We start from the raw sequence: 21,171 nt of genomic DNA, 5'->3' as shown, positions 1-21,171 counted from the left end.
ACAGTGAACACTTTTTGTGAGACCGGTAAGGGTGGTGTACACGTCATAATATGCACTGAAGAAAGTACCTATATATATATAATATACATATGTATCTATATAGTCAACACCTGCGTGTGCTAAAACGACAATAATAGTTATTTTTTTCGACTTTCATCCATATACATTCGGTAAAAGCCTAATCCGGCTTGTATACTTATATTTTGTTTTTTCGATAGTAATCTCGATATGTTATATGAAATCTTGTTTTGCAATAAAGGCATTTGTTTTATCTATACGAATCTACCATATATAGATTGTACCAATGATCATAAGTCCTGGTACAGTAATGCCTAAATATTTGCAATTACCACAGTACAATTAATAGTTAATACTATTAATTATATTTTAGTTAACTACGTCTGTTTTATCTCTCTTTAATTTTATGATTAAAAGTGTGTTATAATTTCAAAATAGAGAATTGTTTATATTTTCATAATATTAGCGCGATACTTATATTATAAGACTTATAAAAGTTATGCTTTTTTATTTGTATTTATCATTATTTTTTGATAATTATCAACAATTAAGTTATACGAGTATTTTAACAAAATATTATTTATAATTGATTTTTAAAATAATAATTATATTCTTAGAATTTAGTAATAACAGTAAAACATCTTAATTGTTTTAAATTATAAATTATACAGTATAATTTTGTACGATTATAAATTAAATTTTTTATACTAATAGAATATAAATATAGCTTTTTACGTTATAAATGACTATTTTAATTTGTTTTATAGGTTAAAAAAAATAAAACATATTCCTAATGGTATTACATTTATATTATTTGTTACTAAACTCATATTTAATAGTAATTAATTGTTATTAAGAATGAAGTATTTAAAGAATATAACATTTTTTATCAATGCAAATAAAGGTGTCTAACAATTAAAATTAATATTTTATTAGGCATGGGAAATTTGCATGCGCATGAGTTACCTAGATAAACATGACTGAATATTAAGTTATGTGACCGTATATCATGATACATTGGACTCCCATGGTTTTTGAGCAGATCTCTTGACACTAAGCCGGGATTGTGACCGAATTTACGAGGGTTAAGCGCGTTTTATGGAGCTCCCCTCTTCACCGTCTGCAATAATTCATCCTCTTACATGCTACCATGTTTAGCAAATACACTATACACATTACACTTGCTATTTGCAAGTAAAAAAAACTTATCCAAGTTCGAAGGTTATACCTATTGAAATCTATATATAATTATAATAATAACAATATTAGTATTTTATACGTTGCTTCTTATTTATAGTTATACCTATATTGTACATAGAAATTTTAAATTATGATTGAAATATATTAATATTACAATTATTCTAAAAATGTATTTCTTTTAAACTCAATTATTATGATGAATTGATAATTTTTAAGTATTATTAAATTTTTTATAATTAAATTTAATTATTTTGAATAATAATACATTGTACATTTAATTTAGTTATAATTTAAAGTTAATATATCAATTTCATTAAAAATAAATAAATTATATCTATGTACATATATTTACACATATGTATAATGTATATATATATATATATATTTTTTTTTTTTAAAGTATTGTTTATACAACTTTTGAGTTATAGTAAATATAGTTTGCTTAACATTATTACTAAAAAAAAATCAATTACCTAGGTGTGTATGAATATTTTCTTAAAAATATTAATTATTATTAATATTCCTATGATTATTATTATTTATTTATTAAATTTATTAAAATATAAGTATCTATGACACTGAAAACTTGTTGAGTTTCCCTTGAGCTGCATCAGTTATTTCTACTGGCGAGTAGTCGACCTTCTTCAAAAGTTTTTTTCTATTTTATTGCAGAGCTTTTACTAACATATATTAAATATTTGTATCTTTTATAATTGCCATGGAAAAAAATCAATGTTGCATGTAGAATAGTAAAAGATGAAACTGTAATGTGCAAACATCACACATGCACACCGTTGTTTTGGCCTCGTTTCAAACCGGTTCAGCGTACATAAGCCTAAACCTCGCCTGATTCATGTCATAAATCGCCTTCGCGTTTTTCAAGATAAATAATTTTTTTTTCTAAACATTATTATTTACACATTTCTTGTGTAAAAAATTGCTTATATATATTTTCGAAATTTAAAAATAAGAGTTTAGTTAGTATGTATAAAAAAATTCTTATTCATTTTGTATTTTTAAAAGACAACTCTACTCACAAATATAGTACAGTAGTCCTATCTTTGGTATACACCACATGTTCTTAAAGTATAAAAACAATATGAATACATATTGACAGATAATACACAAGTGTATTTTATATGTATATTTATGGAAACGATTTACAGTTAAATGTTAACCAAACAAATTATTGCTTTAAATATTTATACATTAAAACGCTTGTAATACTCGTCAGAATTTTATAATTGTTATAGTGCAAATTTGCAAATAGATAATATTATGAATGTATAAAACTACTTTTGAGTAGGTCAAAGAATTAGTTGCGAGCTATAGGCACGTCATTTTAATATGAACGTGTATCTCTCAATGCTAAAACTTAAATTTTATTTAAAAAAAAAAAAAAAAAACAAACAAATATACCAGTAAATTGAATAGGAGGTATGTCAGAAAATACTGATAAGATTATTCCGTTTATAAATTATTACTTTTTAGTAAATTTATAAAACCTAAATAATTTATTTTGTTGGGTAATATTTATTTTTAAATTTTTATTATTTTTTTGTACTGCGCGTGGGCCCATTTGACTGATCAGTAGTTTTTCTACATAACATTATTTTCATAAATCTTGAATCATCAACCGGTTTACATGTCTAGATATTATAACTGTATATTAAACATATTATATAATATAACATATACACGTTTCGAACAAAACTTAATAATTTATAATGTTTGAATATCAACGTTATATTATATTAATGTGATTATTTTATAACAGTGTATGGCTGTAAATTGGTACTTATTACTTTTTAAATTTTATATTTGATTTTTGTTCGAAATATTTTACTATATAGCGCTATTTTGGCAGCCAATATATTAAGATTAAAATAAGAATTGTTTTTAACTTTAAACGGTAAAATAAAGTAAAATTGTAAACCTGAAACTTCAAAAATATTTACCATTATGTACCTATGATTACGTCGAATTATAATACCTACTGTATATTATATGATTGGTTAAATTTGATTTTGAAAACAATTATTAAAGTTTTTAAATATGTCAATGCAAATAATAATATTTTTACACATATGTTATTATAAATGTATTTAAATTTTATGATTACATATACAATTATTTTTTTATTATCTTATACAAATCTTTGATTGTTTTTTTATAAATTTTAAATAAATTTAAAGATACGAGTATTCTATTATGGTAAAATTGGAGGTATATGCAATGAATAATATGCATATTATGTTTGTCAACAATAGAACGGGTTGCAATAATGTTTAACTATCGTAAAGAGAACTAGTATCGTATTTTTAACACACATATTATGTATGTATGTTTATAAGCGTATAGTATGCGTGCGTATGTGAGTACCGTGCAACCACATAAATTATTATATTATTCCGAACAGGAAATCTCGAAGCTACCGCGTTACGCGTTTGTCTTAACGATAACTCAGTAAAGTATTATTTTTATTTTGTGTTTTGAATTTAATAGTTTATTCTTTTATATTAATATTTTGTTTTGTTTTATTATTTGTTGTTTCATAAATATTAAATTTTATTACTTAAGAATTATGATATAATAAAGCCTACATTTTTAAAATATCTTATACGTTTTCTTTCAAATTGATCAATATTTTTTAATACTTTACATTGAGATAAATGATGACCATAATTTTCATAATAATATTAACTATATTATCCTATTTTATTTTATTATACATAAATATGAATTTTTGGTTATATTTTCTTCGTAATTATTTTTGATTTTTCCGTTTGTAATTATTGTTAGTTTATTCTCTAAATCGATTAATTATACATAATGATATTGGAAGAATAAAATATTTATTTTAAAAATAGGTCAACTAAGTCGGGTAGGTAATATGATTTAATTGTTGATGTAATTTTCCATCATAAACTTTGCCTATTTATTACACATTATTTATACAGTGACTCATATTTGTTGATTTGTTGATAAATAACTAGCATTTTTTTCTTTCTCTATTACAAAACAAAAACAAAATAACTTCCCTAATATATATTACGTAATCATGTTAGTAGATCAGTATGACAATATTAATATAATATTACGTTATCTTTGAAGTATTATAGATTTAGTTAGTTTAATTTTTTTGAATTATATTGTTCGAATTTCTAAAGAACTGCATCCACTATGTATTGGAATTTAAATTTGTTATATGACATATTTATTCAAGTAAGATTCATGACTTTTCCGAATAATAGATGGACAGTTAACTAACAATTCATACATAGGTGCTTTATCTTAAAAAAAAAAAAACAATTTTGATCGTCATTTGAATCCTGACTGGTTTACTTTTTTTAAGAGAGATAATCAAACTAGTTTTTATATTCATTATTAAACCTTTATTGCTACATATATATATATGTTCCTCTTCGTATATAATGATGTGTCTGATAAGTATACAATATAGGTACAATAGGTACATACATGTATATAGCTCCGTTAAAACTCGCGCGTGGGACGGGAATCGGTTAGGAAATATTACACTTATATACATAGCTAAACAGACATGAATAATGACTTGGCCAACACCTGTTTTTCTATTGTTCATTCTCCACCCCCCTCCTCTGTACATTCTATCGACAAAGACTTGGCTCTGTAAAAAATAAGATCAAATTGTTTAACCTTTGAACTTGATCGGTTTAAAGATTGTTTCATACAATCATTATTTTTTTATCTTGTCTACATAAAAGATTAAAATTGATGAAAAGATATATGTACCTATCACCTAGTTTAATCCTCTAATCTTGTAAAAATAGTCTAGTATTATTATTGTAAATAATTAAAAATGTTATATTAGTTGTTATAATAAAGACTTTAATATAATATTCATCTTAAACAATTTTAATAAGGCGATGGATTTTTGGAATCTGTTGTATAAGTACTTATTTTTTGAAATTTTAATACGTATGAGATTGATAGAAATGATAACATGTGACGAATACCGATGTTTATTTTCTCTGTGACTTAATAATAAAGTGCTCAATTACTATTCCGAACGCTGCAGCAGTATAATAATATAATAGCTGGTTGGCGTTTGAACACGTTTCAATTAATCATATTCACTGAAATATGCTTGATAATGGTTTGGATCGTTCAAAATGTCGTAATTTATTTGTATTAAGCTTTTTGATTACGCAACAGGAATAGTAAATAGTTTTTACAAAATGTATGTCTTCTACGCAATAATAACACTTACGTACTAATTATTTATGAATACTTTTAACTCATGCTTAATAAATACCACAGATCATCTTTCAGCGTTTTGATATTTTATGTACATTTTTGATGGCGATTGTATATTCTTATTGGCAGTTAAAAAAAGAAGGTATGATTAGAAAAATTGAAGTTGTATTTACTTATGATATTTTAATCAATGTTAAATATTAATTTTGTCTGTATTTAATTTATACTAACTATATGTTATTAAAGCATGAGTGTTCACATTAAATTAAATTCATTTAATAATTATTATTTAAATTTATTATGTATTCTAGGTTTAGGTTAGGTAGGTGTTAAACTGTTATCAATATTAAAATTAATTTTATGAATGGAATGTTTGATTTCCATATTCGTATTTATAGGTTTTTTTTTTAAATTAATTTTTTGCTTTGATTATTGGTTGATAAATATTTATATTATATTATGATTACCGTTTGATATATATGTATATATAATATATATACATTACATAATATGATATCTATCCTTATAGTTAATAGATATTTGTAAGTTGTAACTACTTACATAGTTTACATTATAACTCAGTTATTAATTTGTTCGTACATAGTACAACATTGTAAATTTTCTTGAAATTAACATGTGTAATTCTTAATTATTAAGTATTACTTCTAACAAGGTAATTTTAAATTTAGTATTAAGTTCTATAGTGATTATATATTTACTTATGAATATTTACACTTATTTAATAACAAAAGTATTTTCTGCACTGAGCTCATTCATTGTGCTTAAACAAATGACAATAACATGCTGTATTTTCAGTTACTTATTAAAAGTTTTTATTTTTTGAAAATAGTTAATCTATTAATAAATAAAAAATATCGCTTTTCACACTTATGTTTTATATATATGATAAAGATCTCATCAGCAAGATAGGAACACAATATATATAATGTGTTCATATCGTGCTGATGCTGTTATTAGATATGTAATAGTATATTATTTCACACATTTGTATGTACACTGAATCCTTAAAAATGTGTTTTGTATTAAAGATAATACAAGAAAAACCTAATTTATACTAACTAATACTGACACTTTATTTTATATTTAATTTTTAACAATACTATAATTAGTTTATTAAAATGAGGAAGTATTTATTTACTATTTTTTTTTTAAATTTATACTTAAGAACACCATAATAATAAATATGTTTAATATCTATTAGGCTTGGTTTATGAACCATTTCCACTATCTATACATACATCTGGAATAGCAGAGCTTACAGTTTATATTTAATAACTTGGTTCATCAAATAATTGAAATAATGGCTGTATATTTTTTTGTACTTGGTATTGTTTTAAGTATATTACATTGTATATGCAATAAAATTGAATATATTATAATTTTAAGAGTTTTAGTTAAGTGCATTTTAGAATTTAAGTGATACCGGGTCACCAGGGATATTTAATTGCGTCATTCAACGGGCCTAGAGTTAAATGTGCTGGTTACAAATAGCAATAATGTCCATTGTGCTTACAGGAACGTTTCGCCTATTCAACAGGGATGGAAAAAAATAAAAAGTCGCTACCATTGCTGCCTTTGTTGTGACCGTTCTCTTATCTCCCTGGGTCTAATGGTTTGCGATAAATTTCTGAACGGCCGGTGTCTCTCACTTTGAACAGTTTCCGAGTTTGTGACAAAGGTTTTTTCTCTCTCACTCTTTTTCTCTTACGTTCACGCTTCTTTTTTTTTATTTTTTTGTGTAAGGTATATAATACCAGATAAGCAACTAGCTACGAGGTCGATAAATGCTTTATCCTTATTTCGATACTATCCTTCCTCGACCATGTTTTTTTAGGTCGGGGCATAGCAATAATGTTTTTCTTATCGATAAAACTGAATCCATTTCGTTAACATCGCAATATTTAACTGTGTAAGCACGTATTAGAATTCATAATATAAATTCAAATATTGGTTTCTAAAATGTAAGCGTTTTTTGACTACTCAGTTATAAGACACTTCAATCAAGTATTAAATATATGCATATTGTATTATTAAATAAAGTATTTCCGTGTTAAATATTTTCATTAGAATGATAGCTTATAGCATAAATGGTCAATTGATTATAAATAATAATTTGTAACAACTACGTGCATGGATTGTGGACTAAATATAATTTACTACTTACAAAAACATATACCTATTTAAAACGAAATATATTTTTTTATGATTATTTTATGTAATATACAATTGGTTTTTGCTGTTTTACTATGTACAACATCTAATGCAATATTGGTTAAAATCGTTGATATAATATCCATGACATTATTAGGTAGTATAATTTTATAAAAAAGAAAAAAAATACTTATATTTACGTGATGGGTATATTTTACACGAATTTTGTTTTTTTTTCAATTAAACATACAGTAATTAGTGTTATCGTCATCAAAACAATACTACGTGTGTATTTATTGTTCTAGGTTATGTTGCTGAAAAATGGGGCGTGGTATCCAAAAAAAAAATATTAAGGTTTATTGTTGTCTGAGTAGGAGAACTATACAATCGTAGTAAAACAATAGAACCTAATTTTTTTCACATATCTAAAAAAAAAAAATTAAAATTAAAAAAAACCTATGTATACCATAAAGCTATTATTTAATAAGATTGACGAGCTGAAATTTTGTTTTACAGTGGTATCACATATAGCTATTATTAGTATTTAGTTTTCAAATGTACAAGGAGTATATAATATATGTGAAAGTTTAAACTTATATAGTAGGTATTCTTAATACGAAATGATGCGTATAATAGGGCTTGTTAGCGAAGAAAGTTGGTGTATATTATGTTGAAAAAAGTATACGCAACGTCGGAATATTAAAAAAAAAAAAAAAAAATCGTCAATGAATATTATTGCGGGACAATAAAAAATAAAAATGCTTAAAAAATATTGACTGTTTTTTGTTGGATTTATTTTCTGTACCTTGCGCTGTACTTGTTTTTCAAAAGAAAAATGGCGTAAAACCACTGTTTTTCTCTATTTATAAGACCATTTATATCAATCTGCAATAGTGAATATCGGAGCGTATTTTCTCTCAGTATCTTCTCAATAATGACTCTACATTTGTCTTTTCATTTGCTCGTATAATATTTTTTTATCACACAAAATATATGGTAATGTAAATATATATGTATATATGTATTGTATAATATATACATTTACGTGACTATGTGGTGTTGTTTAATATGTTATAATATTATTTATGTATAGTAAGGTATATAAATTCTACACTATCTTTATACATATAATATCTTATTCATCATAGTTATTTTATACTTTAGGACATTAATGAGGATTCATTAATTTTAAAAGAACCTTAATTATCTTATCAAAGTAAAAACTTCATTCTTTATAACTTGAGAATTTTAAATTTGTTTTGAATTAGTGTACGTACTTGCAGATTTTCTTTAAAGGTCTTCCTAAATGGTTGGACATTTGATATCTATCTATAAAATAAAGGTAGATATATAGATACTTAATAGAAGCAACATTATATGCATTAGATGCACACCTTATGTGGTAATGACTTTTGGTAATTTAGGGTTTTCATTTGTGTTTCAATAACCCATATGGCTTATCCCTCAATATAAACAACTAAAAAAAACTTAACTTCTTACGTTTTTTCGGGTCATATGTGTGTGTGGTCAATTTAAAAATATAAATGTTATATATCGATAACTAACGATTATATTACATTATATGAAATTTGTGCATAAACTATAACTGACGTTAAAATTGAGTTTAAACATGCATGAATGAATAATTATAATTATAATAATGACGTTAAATATAGATGAACTATATTTTTTTTAAATTTAAATTTAATTTGTTTTTAAAAAACGATGTATAAATTGATGTACAAATACCTAGGTATGTCAATATTTTTTTATTAACCTCAATTGAATGTTTGTTAATAAAATTAGTTTTATTTAATATAATTAATTATTTTATTTGTCGAATTAATATCATATATTTAATAACTTCAATCATTTTCTTGTTTAGGTTAAAATACTTTAAGTACATTTTTTGATAGAATTTAATTTAATCAAATAAAATGAGTTGTAAAACCTATCTGGAAAGCTCAGTTATTTGTGTAAAATTTGTACTTATTAATTAATGTATAATAAAATAAATTATTATATTATTTTCAAAATTATTTCACAAATTTAATTTTAAAGAAATTAAGTTTTCACTTTATGTGCTATTCTTATAATATTTAATCTGTATACCTAGTTGATGTTTATTTAACATTTTAGATTAACTACAAATACTTTAAAACTGAACTATTAAGTCGTTGTTAGAGAATCATGTAAGAATAAAATAACTCAATTACAAATAATGGGAGACACTTTAAACAGTATCAAAATAAAATTCAGCATTAATAATAATACAAATTACTGATTGTACCAAATTTAAACTTATTAATAAATAATAATACGTAGATTGTAAAGTAATATACAGGTTAAAATAAACTCCAAGAAATATGTTTAGGTAATTTACACTAAGTTCAAATTATTTAGTCATATCCACTTAAAAATTTGATATTTTCTTATAAAATGATAAAGCTTAACTGGATTCAAAATTAGGTTAAAATTTGTTTTTAAATAACTAACATTTTATTTAAACAAGCTTATACAATTATAGTATTTAACTAGTTTTTTTTAAATATTAATTTTTTGTTTTTGTTTTGTTTCAGGTAAATTTTAATTTAAACATCTATGACGTATCATCAAATTAACTGTAAGTTGTAATACAATTTAATTATATTTTACATTTTTACACGTTTTAAACACAAATACTGTATTATCAGAATCATAGAAATCATTTTTACCACTCACGAAAAATTATCAAAAATGTATACAGTATGTATATGTGTATTGTACTTATGCTATACCGTACCCTTCTTTTACCACTCGTTGCATAATATATCGATCAGTTTCCCATTATAATCACCCTTCATCATGGTCATGTCGTATGTTTGTTGAGCTCTCGACGCACATATACATATACGATCGTATGCGCATGCACGCACAAGCCCACACGCAAGCTAGTGTATATAATATATAAATGTTATACACACACACACACACACACACACACACCACACACACACACACACACACACACACACACACACATACACACACACACTCATATATATTATACATATTAAATCCACAAAAGCACTTTTGGTCACGCTCATCTGCATCCCTTAAGGAGGAGAAAAGAGACAAGAATATGATATTTACCCCCTTATCTAAAGTAATACAAAATTGGTATTTTTTAAGTGTGCTTATCTTTTCTACCGCGATTGGTCGTTTTTTCTTGAGTGTAAAACTACTTGTCAAATGTCTGATCATAATTGAATATAATAATAAACCATGTTTAGAATGTGATTTTAAAGACTTTTTCAAAAAATGTCAGAAAGAAATTTATTAGTCAAATACAATAGATACATTATTTAAAAAATTCTAATACTTTGTCAACATTTTAACACTATATTATATGTATTTATTTTTATACAAAATCTTGTTTTCGAATTTTGAAAAAATTACATATTTATGTAGTAAAATCTGTTTCTAATTCATTGATAAAAGGTATCATTGTGTGAAATCAAATTTTATACTTTTCTTTTTAGTCATTTATATATATTTTATTTTTTTGAAATATTTGGCCTTAGAGTTATTTACCACGATAATAAAATTAAAACATCATTTTTGTTCATATTTTCAGTCTTCTACTTCTTCTTTTTATTCTTTTTATTGATTTAGTATTATTTTAAAATGTTTAATATATAAATAATAAGACGTACATTTGTAAAAAAAATATAGCAAGCTTTGAAATCGCGTTAAATCATCCGTGTGTTTTGTTTCTTATATACATGCGCAACCAACCGAAAACATAATACCCGTGTTTTCCTGGCTATTCTGTACTTTTTTTGAAACAAAAACATGGTTTTAATTGAACACAAAAGACTGTTGAAAAGTTTATAATATAGATATTATGTCTTTCGAGGGTTACTATTTTCGGGAAAATAAAAGCAAATATATTATAGTTTTAATAGAAGAATAACAAACCCCGTTAATTTTTATGACCCAAACATTTCATATAATATAACTCTTTGTATCTATTATATGTATAAATATTATATATCCCGTTATTGGATGCGGAATAGTCAATAGTTTTCACATAATTAATAGATTTTCTTTCTTTTTAATTAAATACAAATTCTCTGGTTTGTTTAAAAAACGAATATGAGACGTTTAATTTTAATGCCCTCAAAATCCATGTTTTAACAGTCAAGACAAAAAGTATAGTGCATAGATGTCGTGCAGGGAATAATTAAGTAAAAAGCATTTCATTCCCTGAAAATGAATAGTATTTGTTTTTGTTTAAAAAAAAAAAAAATAATAATAAATAAATAACTGAGAAACATCTATTCAACGGGCTATGGAAGAAAGAAAACCTTGTAGGTTTTAAAATTTTTCTTTTATGTTATATGTTTTTGAATATAACAAAAACTTTTTAATAATATATTTGTTACTAAAAAAAAAATAGTTCTACGTATCATACGTTACATGATTATATTTTTTGACGGTTGATGATAGAAATCTCATAATAAACATTAGGTACATTTTTCACTTAAAGATTTATTACCATTGTTTAAACATAATATATCTTAATTTAGATAATTAAAAAATTAAAATTGCCTTCAATGCATCTATTACACATATAAGCATACCCACTAAAATACTAAATACAGATTTAAGTTGGCATCTAAATTTTAATATTTTTAAATTACTCAAAAAATATAGCGTATTAGAATTTTAAGTTAAAATTAACTTATAAGCAATTTATGACCAATAACTATAAACAAATCATGTGTTAGTTTATTGAACCAATAACAATTAATACAAAGAAAAATGTTAAACCCGTTTTATAACAAATTTATAGTTATCATTGAGGGGATTTCTGTTACGGATATGTTAAATTTGAATCTAATAATAAATTATTGAAAACAAATTATTCTGAGGTTAATAGGTTGATCAGCTTTTATTTCTAATGATAACTCACATTATATACAAGTACAATCTATATTATTATTTATAAACATTATTTATATTAATAATAAAAATTTCTTATTGTTTGCTTGAATACACAATTAAGTCAACAATTTACCTTAAATGCGTATTGTAATATTTCGTGATTATGTATTTTTGATATTTATTAACCGATTTATGAAAAATAAATTAAATATCTTTTATTAAGTTTTATTTTTTTAATATTAATATTGTAAATGTTTGCAATTTCATCTTCATAATAAAGTTATTAAACTTTGATGTTAAATTCTTATACAAAATGTTCTTTCGATGTTTTTAAATTGCTGTAAGGATAATTTATTAGGAACTTTGTGCAATATTTTCAAGGTTTTTGATAAAATAAAAATTTCACCAACATATGTATAAAAAACAAAATAGATAAAAAACATTTAAATATTAAAATATTTAAATGATTTAAATATTTTTCAAAATCTATAAATAGCTCAAAAAAAGCTAAATTTTTTTTATAAATTTTATAGAAAATAATGCAAGTTCAAATAATTCGTAGACATTTTAAAGGATCACAACTATTTCTTAAATTTCATGAAATTGGTTTTACGTATTTATTATTAATGAAACTTAAACAATTAAATTATCTTTCGTTATCTATATCACATGTTGGCATTATTATGTTGCATCGAGTTTACGATTGGAATACTGAACCAGAATTAAATAGGCAACCAGGCGTGTGCGGTTTATTCAAATTCTACTAATGCTGGATGTTAAAAGCCCTACCAGGGACTAAGTGAACTTTGGTCGTTAACCGTTTCAAAGTTTATATGCCGGTGTGGTATCAAAGTTCACGCGATGGTACCGTTAGTTTTGTATGTATTCAACCATAACCATGTAAGAGATTGGTAATGGTAGCAAACTTTTGGAACCAGTGTACTGAGTCCGAAATCCTTGACAACAATAAAAATCAAATTTAAACCTATAATACTTTTAAACACTGAATAATAAGCTATCATATATTAACTTTGACTAATTTAAGTTAATTTTAAATGGAACAATATATATTGTATCATAATAATGATTTTATAAATATATTTTATTAAAATATTTTTATTATTAGACAAAATACATTTAAATAATGTAAATTCAAATACATTCGAAATTTCGAACCATTTGTGTCTACTAATTAATAATATTTATTTATTTATTTGTTTTTATTGACATTTAGTTTGGTTTTCATTGTGCAAACTATTTTCAATAATTGTAAATTTATAAGTTTTAATTTATCTTTTAAAATTTAAAAAGATTTTAAATGGTTTATCAACTAATGTTGACAAAAGTATCTGTTAATCAACCTATGCCCCCCTTCTCGAGTACTCGACGAGAGAAATTAGTTTTTGGCCTTTGGCAAGTGTGCCATAACCCCTATTTTCTCTGCCCCCGTTTATTGTTTTACGTGACGGGTGTCGGTTAAAGGACAATATTCGTATTGACCCGTCGCTAACGCGCGCGCGCGTGCACACACACATACATATTATATCCCTACACATACATATACACAGTGCGAAAACTAGTAGGTAGAGAGCGGAAACAGGAGGTGTCATTAAATTCGGGGTTGACCCTCCAACCCCTTCCGGTCTTTCTCTCTCACTCATATGGCCTATGTATTTTATTGCATTCCTGCGGGTCTTTGGCACGCTAGCAAAAAGTCACGCCAACACTCACACAGGACATTTTCTATAAGTTCGTTGTTGTGTTTTTTCTTGCTTATTTGTCGTTATTTTATTATATTTTTGCGATTACACGCAGAATGTTTTACAATAATTATATGTTGGATGATATTTTTAAAACAATGGCATATACAATTTTCTATACTACTGTAGTATGGTACCATTTTATGACCCTTTTTGCTTTTAATAGGTTTCCATTAAGTTCCAAATAATATATTTAAAAATAAATGTATTTTACATATTTTTTTTTTTTTTTTTTTGTTTATAAATATTATTATATTGGTTTAATATATAGTTTAATGGGTATTATTGATTGATTTTTTTAATTTTAATATTAAAGTATTACAATCATATTAAGTAGATAAATTGCTATTTAGATATAATTTTTATTATTCCGTATAAATGCAGATCATGAAAACATTTTTTATAAAACATAAAAAAATTTGTTGATAAAATTCATTTTTAGTTATTTAATAGAAAAATAAATAAATTATCACAAAACTTGTTATTTTTTTCGAATGCTGAGCTTAGAACGCCACGTGCCGGGGTGTTATATAAAACAAAAAACAACGTCACGACCAAATGTCGTTATTATGTCAGAAAAAATAATACGAAAAGAAAATGGCGCCTGTGTACAGACTCGTTGACATTTTTTAACGAGCGACACCACATCCCCCTCTTACTTCTAGGAACTACCTTGTTTTTAGCGATTCAGCACACGCTCGATTTTCAATGGGACATCTCTTCCACCGACCTTGTATTCGTCATTAAAAATACGTATAACAGTATGAGAAGGGTGATGGAAGTAATAATCGTCTAGATTTCATGGTACCAAAATTTTTACTTACCATGCCTTTGAGTCCTACTCCAGACTACACGGTCGAGTGTTTATATACAAAAGAAAAAAAATGTCCCTCCGTATCACTAAAGTTTGAAAATTGGGTCAGTTCAACAAATACGAAAAAAATATTAAACTTTCTGACAAAATAAATTTACAAACTGCAATTCATTGAATGAACTTGATATCTATTTCACAATTTAACTTAATAATAATAATGTATATATTATAATGATATCCGTGTAATAAGAAATCGTAATCATTAACACGACTATGATTTTTTTTTTAACGGTATTAATAACTATTAATTTATATAGTTTTACTTTTTGAATTTATCCGATAAAAAATAGTATTTTATTTAATTACTCATTCAAACGGATTGCGATAACCCATAAACATAATAAATTCAAATAATTACTGAAAAATATCTTAAGTTACAAGATCATAGGGTTAATATTTAATTAGAAAGTACTCTATAATTAAAGAAATCTTTAAGTAGTTACACGTATTGTTGCAGCTGATTAGATATTAAACGATAACATAATCATATAATATGTACTATGATAATATATACTCATATGTATATCAAACTAATATTGTTTTTTTGTATAATTGTTTCAATAATTAAATTGTTATGCTATTTACACTAGGTATAGAAAAAATATTTTTTTTTGCACAATATATAATATGTATAGTTCATAGTATCGATTTTAGTTAATACTCGATCGTATAATATTATGCAACTCAAAATAATGGTACCTATAGCTAGTTTTTGTTTAACTTTTATTCATGTACGTAAATATTTATACCATTATATGTTTTGTTTACTCAATACTTACAACACGTATAAAATATATATTTACTGCCTAATAGTAATTCTGTGTAGTTTAGGAATTATATTGTTAGTAAATTTAATGTTGTACTAAATATTTTCCAACATGCCTTTTTTTTCACCATTATCTATTCCGTTTTGTTAAAATATAATACGTTTTTCGTTGTCCCACAGGAGAATCTTCACTGCTTATTGTATATACGTATAGAAAACTAAATTAATCCTATTCGGTGAGTCCGTGTCAAAAAGCCATTTCTTTTTGGTTTATTATGTATATATATATTTATATATATATATAAATATATTTATATAGTACATATATATACTTAGAGCATTTTTTAACCGCGCCAGATTTACTAGCGTCACTCAGGCAATCCAATTTTGACATCTCCAGGAGAAGAGCAAAAAATATATAAAAGGAAAAAAATGACTCGCACCACGTGACCGAAGACTAGTTGCTTGGAATTGTCCCTTAAGGGAGTTGATTAGAAATCCCCAGTCGTACCCGCTTCTGCGAAATCCCTTGCCGGATGAATTTACTGTCTTCATTTTTTTCCTATTCGTTTTGAAATGACTCGTTGATTGAATTGAGTTTTGTGCTCAGAAACGATTCGCTATATGTACATGTAAAGGTCGTATGTCACGATAATAATATCAAATAGAGTATAGCTTATTTGGGTGTGTGGGACACAATAATTTTATTTCTCTTGGGGTTATATCGCCGAAATGTCTTTAAAGAATATTAGTTGCATATTTAGGTTAGTTTAAATTGACAATTTTTAGTACAGTCTGATTGTTCAAGTACAGCCCAAATTTGAATTCTCCTGAAATTGAATATAATCCACTGTAATCTAAAAAAACATTTTTATTTACATCTTAATGTCCAAACATTAAAACTATAGTTTTAATTGTTTAACTTTGTTAAATAAATAATAAATATTTATTTTTATATTTATACACTATATCTGCTTGTCAAAAAATATTAATTTTTTTATTTATTTATATACAATTATAATTATAATTATAATTATACAATTATTAGTGCATATATTATTATAATTAAATAAAAATCTAGTTCAATATTTTTATCATCCAAATTTTAATATTATGATTTTAAAATAATTTTATGAAAAGTTCAAAAGTAACTTAGAACGGTCAAAATAAATCAATCACTATAGTGGTATCAATATGGTGTTTAACCGGTTTTATAGAATTCTTTTAATTCTATATATTTATTTCATTGAGCTTAATAAATATTTTCAATCTTTAAAATATACATTTGTTTAATTTGTATTTTAATTTTAATCATCTTACAGTTAGTATGTCATAAGTATAAATAACCTGCCACATAAAAGTTTATTCAAATTTTTATATATTACAACACAATTTTATTATTTTACTGCTTAATATATTTTCACGTTGTTTGTTTTATTGTAATATAGTACTCAATAATAACGACAACAATTTTATAATTAGCTTAATTTAAATTTCATGGATATGCGTTTGGCATTTTATTGTTTGAATTTGTTTTCCTTCGTTTTAAAATTATTTAGTCGGATGTTCATCCGTTGTCACAAGAAACAATACACAGGATCTCATTTACTTAAAAAACAAACAAACAGGAAAGTTTAACGTGTAGGAAAAAAATCGGACTAAACATGATTTTGCTTTTTGGTCGTGCGTGTTAAAAATACCTAATGATGTTATGGAAGGGTGGGAATATCAGTTCAATATATACGCGTGGGAACAGTGTGTGTGTATATATGTGCAAAGCAAAACGATTGCGAGGTGTTTGCCCATGAAAATGTTTTAAATTAGTAAACGCAGTGTTCACGATAGACAAGAGAAGGAGTAAGTTGATCCGTTTTACATCAAAAGAATAGGTTTTATCCATTGTATATTATATTATCGCATGACGTAAGCTATCTTAAAAGTTTAAACTTCGACCATAATAGTTTCCTATTCCTATAGGAAATGACATTTGATCATTTTTACAGAATGTTAAATCTAAGAAGATAATAGTCACGACTTAAGTTGCATTGCATCAGAAACTGAAAAACAATAATAATTATTAAATTAATATTAAAACTTTATATATACATGTATATATTATTTATAAATATGCTTTAACGTTTAGCCTTGACATCTTGGTCTTTAATGTGATCCTATATAGTAAGGAATTCTTTTTTTATAAATAAACATATTTTAATTTAAAATCAATGGTACATAAAAGCTGTGAAGACCAAATTAAACTCTTAAAATTCCCAATGAGAGGGTGTAAAGATATTTTTACTCATTTTACCTTGTATATACACATCGTACATTTTTCTGTTGATAGAAGAATGAGTACTAATTTTAGGTAACTTTTTACTTATGGGTATTTAAAATAATTTTAATTTTTAATAAATATTTTATGTTTTTAAAATTAAATATTTGTACTGTCCAAATTTAGGGGGGGTATCCATCTATTATTAACGACGTAAAAATCTAATGTTATAAACTAAACTTGACTTAAGTGAGCATATAATAGGAAACGACAATTATTTTCTATATTATGTGTGTGACGAATAGAAGTTTTACACGGGACTACCACAATCGTTGTCGTATACCCATGGATGTATATTATGTGTTACGGTGGCGGGGTGACGACAGCCATTACGCTAGATGCGCGTGTGCCTTAGCTAATGGCATCACATCGTATATGCTATATACGAGCTTTATGGTGCCGACGAGATATTCTACCACACGGTGGAAGGAAAACTGCAAAATATACACAGGAAAAGGGTGAGAATTTCACGTGACACAAGCACAACATCAAAGTCCCATCAAGGAAGTGTACACACACTCACACACACACACACACACACACACACACACACACACACACACACACACACACACACACACACTCACACACCATACATATATATACTATGTAATATGTATCAGAATAAACTCATTAATATAGGTACTATATTAATAGAATTAACTATGAAATAACTTTAATTACCTATTCTAATCAATAAATATTTTTTATTTTATTTTTATTCATAATAATTATTATATTTACGTAAAGAAGTTATTCGGTATGCATATTTATAGTTAAAAGATAATATGTGTATCTGTGCGTGATTTACTTAATGACCAAAATTACACTACGAAAAAAACAATTATGGCGTATCGGTTAATACATCATGATAGAAATTAAACAACCTAATAGTTAGGTACCAAGTTTTACGAGTAGAATATATTGAGATTAGTAGGTATGAATATTATAATATTATTTGATAAAATATTGTAATAGGTTTTAATAGGTATAATATTAAATGCTTTATCTTCTCGATTTAACAATATTTTTTTAGAAATTTTCACAATTCTGGTTTTAGGCGTTTATGTTATTAAACCATTAAAACCTAAATTCAATAATTTTGATTTTGTATAGTGACATTGTTTATAATACATACCATGTTAGCCGATAGATATTGAGACAAGGTGTCGTATCACCTTAATTACATTTATGCATTTGTGAGTTATTTCTGTTCGTCTGTGTGTATATTAAGACCAAACCATTCCTTATCATTCCATACCTCTACAATCATAATTTAATTTAAATGCTCACAGGATCTCTGCCATATTTCCGCATATATGTTTGTATATATAATATAAACCCAATGTACCTATACCATATTATTTTTTTCTGTTAACGGGCCTTGCTTCCGGTACGATGTCAGGTGTTTATATTTAAATGCGTTTAATATTATATTACGGTTATCTCTCTTGTGTGCGGTGACTGCGGCTACAACAACAATATATATATATATATATAATAACGGCTTCTATGTATACTATATACATAAAATACATATATCATTATAATATAATACTGCCTTCAGTTGGTTATTAAGTAGTCTGAGCGTCCGGAACGCCCGAAAATATATATGTATGCACGGGACATCGGTCGACAATGATAATGGTAGGTACCTATATAGTATATGTATATTGTATTTTGTAAAATATAATATATTATATTTCTTCGAACAAAAAAAAAAAAAAATCATTCGTTCGTTTGAAATGAACAACACTTATTCATAAAATAAAATACTACTATAATATTTCACTAAAATACGTGTGTCTACTATGGATATTGTGCATTAGAATAGTATTGTAATATTGTAATACTTATACGTATATTATGTAATGGACATATTTTGTTTTCTGCTGAAGTTTGCATATTACGTAACGGGTATGTTGAAGAGTATTATTGTTGGTTTATTCCTCAATATCTTATCGCGCTCTAAGTGTATAGCGAGACAGCCACACATTTTATTTTTATTTTAAATTTCACTTTTGAACAGTTTTTATTTCGTTTTTTTTTTGTCTGATAAGCGCATTTTGAAACAGTAAAAAAAATGCATCCAATCCTTATTGATTTTATACAGTAATTTTAGAATATTATTGTACTTAATAACATTACATACAGGTACCTTTACATTAGTTAAAAAAAAGATAAAGAAATAATATGTTAGCTGCAGTCACCCGTTATTAATACAATTTGATAAATTGAGCTTTGCTAAGGATTATTGTTTTTCGAATACAATGATTTATCGCTACGTTCAGGTTGAAAGTAACCCTTCATTCAGCAAGACGTTTCCTAGCAAAACCTTGTAGGAATTTGTGCTTTTAATATAAATTTTCGTTTTAAATAAATTCGTGTATTTTAATATGCTAATAACACTCATTGACCTATTGATTCAATAATTCATAAATTCTTCGAAAATATATTTATTAAACTTAAATTAGTTTTGATTATGTTGTCGAATATATATATTATATCCTTGTGTTTTTAAAATAATTTTCCATGATATTGAAAATATATTACATTTTAAAACAGTTTATATCAAACGAATATCCGTTTTGAAACTGCCTATATGATATAATAATTTTCAAATACTAGAAAAATAACGAGCTACATACTATAGTATGTGTCTCCTCATTTCGCAAACATCAGCGGACATATTATCTCTCTCTTTTACGTACTCATATATGAATGTGTTTTGAGTAAGTCTTACGCGTATGTTTGAGTGCACTTGCGCATGCGTTCATGTTTTGTGTGTGCGTTTCTATTCAACTGTCAGAAACAATTCACCAATTTTATAACGAAACTTTGTACGTCCCGGATAAATCTAAGCATTAGACACCATTCCACT

At 25.3% G+C, this 21,171-nt stretch overlaps 1 protein-coding gene and 1 long non-coding RNA gene across 3 annotated transcripts in view; both read left to right on the top strand.

Annotated features, from left to right (window-relative positions):
* Positions 1-21,171, top strand: part of LOC114132741 (max dimerization protein 1-like) — a 162,481-nt gene that overhangs the window by 38,068 nt on the left and 103,242 nt on the right. The window lies entirely within an intron of this gene.
* The window catches only part of LOC126549352 (uncharacterized), a 43,504-nt gene that overhangs the window by 5,793 nt on the left and 16,540 nt on the right, over positions 1-21,171 (top strand). Inside the window, exon 2 of the long non-coding RNA XR_007603490.1 lies at positions 10,209-10,252. This is a non-coding gene — a long non-coding RNA (uncharacterized LOC126549352). The remainder of the gene's footprint in view (positions 1-10,208; positions 10,253-21,171) is intronic.

The sequence above is a fragment of the Aphis gossypii genome, chromosome 1 (genome assembly GCF_020184175.1).
Source record: "Aphis gossypii isolate Hap1 chromosome 1, ASM2018417v2, whole genome shotgun sequence".
NCBI lineage: Eukaryota > Metazoa > Arthropoda > Insecta > Hemiptera > Aphididae > Aphis > Aphis gossypii.
Note: the sequence above shows the minus strand (reverse complement) of the source record. Positions and strands in the feature narration are given on the sequence as shown.